This window comes from Panthera tigris, chromosome B1, assembly GCF_018350195.1.
Source record: "Panthera tigris isolate Pti1 chromosome B1, P.tigris_Pti1_mat1.1, whole genome shotgun sequence".
NCBI classification, from domain to species: domain Eukaryota; kingdom Metazoa; phylum Chordata; class Mammalia; order Carnivora; family Felidae; genus Panthera; species Panthera tigris.
In genome coordinates this window covers 3,959,743-3,964,664 of record NC_056663.1, presented here as the reverse complement: position 1 = coordinate 3,964,664, position 4,922 = coordinate 3,959,743, and the positions used below count along the sequence as shown (strand labels likewise).

The 4,922-nt window shown below is 38.3% G+C and overlaps 1 long non-coding RNA gene across 1 annotated transcript; it reads right to left on the bottom strand.

Annotated features, from left to right (window-relative positions):
* Nucleotides 1-475: 475 nt before the first annotated feature.
* On the bottom strand, nt 476-3,951 carry LOC122237819. Its single transcript, XR_006216463.1, has 3 exons — nt 3,874-3,951; nt 2,652-2,718; nt 476-554 (listed from the first exon to the last, which is right to left on the bottom strand). It is a non-coding gene; the product is annotated as an uncharacterized LOC122237819 (long non-coding RNA).
* Between the last annotated feature and the right edge of the window lie 971 nt (nt 3,952-4,922).

Sequence of the window (4,922 nt, the reverse complement as noted above, 5' to 3'; positions counted from 1 at the left end):
TTCATTATTAAACAAAAAGCATAACTTTTGATGTCATTTCTATTCTTCATGGGTCCCTTTAGCATTAGAACCCTGCCATCCTTTTCTCACTGTGTCTGAATTAGCTTGGAAGGCTAGCCTAAATGTCAGTAACTTGCATTATTTTCATTAGAGCTAGACCATCTATCTTTTACAGTTTCTTATAACTAGCCAGAGAAGAGACATCACGGAGAATTCATTAAAGAGGGCTCTATCCAGAAAGGATTAGACTAATGCTATCAGGTAGAAAAAAATGTACAACCTATTATGACATCTCTTATGGACTGGCTATTTTCTGTTTGACTTTTTCAAAATTCTCTCAAAATAAGTGGAAACTATGACATGCAGAGCCCAGAAAGGCAACTAATTATAATCACGGCGTAATGTAAAAATATCACCACAGATTGGCTTATCATTATAGTCTTATTAATTCTTGACTTATGGGAGGAGTCTGAATGTTGGTTTTGATCCATGTTCTGATCCAGGACTTCACGAGACAGTGGGGCTGTGACCACTCTCTTTCTTAGGTCTCTCCTCTGTGAAACAAATGAGAAACCATGAGTCAAGGCCAGCACTCACCGAACTTTGGTGTAAGGGTACCTTTATAATCTTAAACTTTATTGAGTCCTGCCAAGTGACAGTGAGGAAACTCTGGAAACTCTCTCTCTCTCTCTCTCTCTCTCACACACAAACACACACACACACACACACACACACACACACACACACACACTCATGACGGTAGCCATGGGAATGATAGTGACCTAAGGGACACATGCTCCCTGGAATCACGCTGTACATCCATGAGAAAACAGGACTGAAGAGAAGCAAATACCAGCTCATGCTTTATAAGGAACTACACCGGACCTGACTAACAGTATTGCAGGTGGTATCTTCTCAAACCCTGGAATTTAAAGGGATTTTAAAGCAGCGCTTGGGTGGCTCAGTTGGTTAAGCATCAGACTCTTAATTTTAGCTCAGGTCATGACCTCACAGTTGTGAGGTCAAGCCCAGTGTTGGGCTCCATGTTGAGTATGGATCATGCTTAAAATTCTCTTTCCCTCTGCCCCACTTGGGCCATCTCTCTCTCTCTCTCTCTCTCTCTCTCTCTCTCTCTCTCTCTCAAAAAAAAGTTGGGGGGATGATTTCAAGTATACTGCTGAGAGTCACTTAAGATCATGTTTATGGTTGCTCTAAGTTTTAACCAATTATATGTTATTTCAAGCGATTTTATGTTATTTATGTTACCCAACAATGTATAAGTAGGCAGCTTCATTCTGCCTCAGCCATAAACATTTTATGAAAACCAGCAGATCAAGATATCAATAGGATCTGGTGGCCAGAAAGCAAATTTCCATGTGTCTCTGATTTTTTTTTCTAATTGTAATTTGAAAAGTACTATTCAATAGCTCATGTCTATATTTCTGACTATTTTTTGCATTCACGTAGATTGTGTGCCTATTTAACCTATGAGCCGTCCTCATTAGATTAAACAAAAAGTATGCTAATCTCTAATTACAGGTATATTACATAAAATTGGTCCTTGACTCTGTTTTGATTACTGTCATGAACTAGTTCCTCTTTGTACTCTAAGAAAGTCATGGTTAGTGGGATAACCCAATGAGATGAGGATAGTATTATCCTGTGCCATAAGCCAAATATTTGGATTTCTTTGTCATTTATTACCAAGAAGATCTTCAAACTATTGCTGGTACCAACTGAATTGTTCCCTCAGCATTTCAACCATCAAAACTCATTTCTTCATGTTTAATATTTATTTCTAATCTCCAGAATAGTTTTAAGTGTCTCAAGTTTTCATTTTATGTTTGGCCACTTTTGTTAAGGTATGTTTACTTTGTCCCCGATGTTTTCCCTCTTCCTGCCTTTATCTTCTTACCTTATCTATAATCTTTATTATAACAATATCAGTCTTCCTCTATTATTAACGGATCATCTCATATAAACCTGAAAGATACACTTAGGTATTATTTCCATTGCTTTATATAAGGAAACAGAAGCTAGAAAATGCTAGGTTGGTCATGTTTCCATGACCAGAAAATAGAAAAATCAAGATTTTATTCCAGTTCCCTGGACAACTACTTTGACAATTTTTCTTATTAAAAATAGCTATCTTTGGAGCTCCTGAGTGGCTCTGTCGGTGGAGCATCTGACTTTGGCTCAGGTCATGATCTCACAGTTCATGGGTTCGAGCCCCACATCGGGGTCTGTGCTGATGGGTCAGAGCCTGGAGCCTGCTTCAGATTCTCTCTCTCACTCTCTCTCTCTCTCTCTCTCTCTCTGTACCTCCTCTGTTTATGCTCTATCTCTGAAAATAAATAAATAAAGCATTAAAAAAGTTTAAAAATAGCTATCGTTACATGTAATACTGATCATAAGGATGATTTATATTTCGATGAAATTATACAAGAAATATTTTCTACCAAATTCTAAGACATAGTCCATGCTATTGAACAGTATGGCCTATTGCACTTAATATACAGTGATGCAGCATCTTTTTATACATTTCTTCCTACTCTGCAATGGCGATTTTAGAGTTTTCTTCTCTGCATTCCTAGCACAGTGCTTGGCACAGAGAATGCACAAATCGCCACTAATTCATGGCTTCCTTATACCTGCATGGGTAGGAGTGACAGGGAAAGATGAACACCGTCCACAGGGCAGGCCATCCCTCTGCGTCAGCTGATGTGGAGAAAGAAAAAAAAAGTCAGTTGGCTCAATGACAACATTTACCTAGATTCACGTTAGAAACATGCCGCCCAAGTGAGGGTTTCTTCAGTGAGTTACAGGAAGTGTCCCATACACCAGTAAGCCTGCATTATCTCATCTCATTGCAGTATGAACTTAGCTTTTGAAGCGAAGCACTTTCTGTCAAAATCTTTTTAATCATACTGTTTGACATTCACCACATTCTGCAGTTTTAGTGACCAGGGGTAATGACTCTACCTTCGTAGAATAGAAAGAATCCATCCATTTCCCCCTATGTTCCCATTGTACATATATAGATATATAGATTTATATCTATTCAGCTGTCTGTCTCTCTATGTATCTATGTATCTATCCACTTATCTACCTATTTATCTAATTTGTCTATGAGTTATTTCTTATACTCATCCACAGTTTGTGCCTTTCTGGACCAAGCCTACAGAGCAGCAACACTTCCTTTGGCTAACATTTTGATTCAAAAGTGGTGATACATGAATACGGAAGTCCAAGTCAAGCTGGATGCTCACCGGTTTGTCGTGAATTATAAGAATAAAATATTTATTTAGCTTAGGGATGAATGCCAACAACTTTTCTAGAATAAACTATAAGCCATTGATAATACATGCTGCAGTGCATAGGGTCTTACTGATTGCTACCTTTGCATTTTAGAATCATATCCTAAAGTGGAGAAATGCATAAAATGTATTAAACTACCCAGGCTTCTGTTGAAAGTGAAAATGAATGGGGCGCCTGCGTGGCTCCATTGGTTAAACGTCTGACTCTTGATTTCTGCTCTTCTTGTTCCTCCAGTTTCTGGGTTCAAGCCCCACATCGGGCTCTGTGCTGATACCACAGAGCCTGCTTGGGATTCTCTCTCTCCTTCTCTCTTTGCCCCTCCCCTGCTCTCTCTCTCTCTCTCTCAAAAGCGAATGAACAAACAAACATACACACATGTAAAAGAAAGTGAAAATGAATGGCATTTTGCTATTGGCATAATAGTTTCTGTGGCTAGACATCAGTTTTAGGCAGTATACTGAAAACTAAGCATGAAGATCAGATCTATTTTATGAGAAATACAAGAAAAAAAAGTCACTTATGGTTTCCTTAGCATCTTACCCAATCTGATTTTACCTTCAAAGAACGGACATTGCCTTGGATGAGATCTTCATAATCCAGTAGTTCTAGATGTCAGAATGTCATACTGCTTCCCTAAAAAAGAAATCCATGACAGATTTCAACTCCATCAACAAGTAGGCAGTGGACGATTTGTAGAAATGCCCTTAACCCTCAAAACAGACTTTGGGAATCTATATGTGATGTATCACCTGCTTCTGATGAATCTATAATGCGGTGCTTCCTGCTTTTTATGCCATCAAGGTGAGATTCTTATTGAAATTATTACAATTATAACAATTGTGTAATAATTTATTCTTTTTTTTTTTTTTTTTTACAACTGCATTGCCAGTTTAGATTCCATGTTTTGGTTTTCTGCTTGTTTGTTTGTTTGTTTTGCAAGAGGTGCAGTAGGTGAAAAGGTCTATCTTACCTCTCATTTTACTTTTCATCTCCCCAAAGAGCTGGGTATAAAATTGTAGTTATTATCATGTGTGAAACTGATCATTAAAGGGTGTATACAATTCTTCCAGCTTATGAGGCATCCACCCCCCACAGTTTAAACAAAGAAGAAACAAATCAACATGAAAACTAATGACGAGTGAATATCCACAATTGGCCATAAACATTTTCTAAAGAAGATCCTTGGCTTAATTGTGCATTCAGCCTCAGAGAGTGAGGAGGCACAGGGAGGCAGCTTGCATAGGGAAGGCTTAATGAATGTGGTCAGAATATTCTCTCAAAGGAAAAGTACGACTTACCAGTGGAAATGAAGTCATGATCAGACATCACAGCAAAAGAAGCTCTTAAATCCAGCCCCTTTATGACCTATAGTTTGATCATTCCACACTCAACTGTACAAAATTCCACCTGCTTGCATTAGTACACTTTTATCTCACTTCTGGCGTTTTTGGTAAGCTATACCCCCCCCCCATTTGTCTGGAATGGACATCCCTATTACTACCTTTAAATGGGTAATCACCAGTTCTCTTTTCTAAATGCCATTTAGAAATCATCCTTTAGGGGCATTAAAAAACTCCCAAGGATTAGAACAAGCCAGTAGCTCC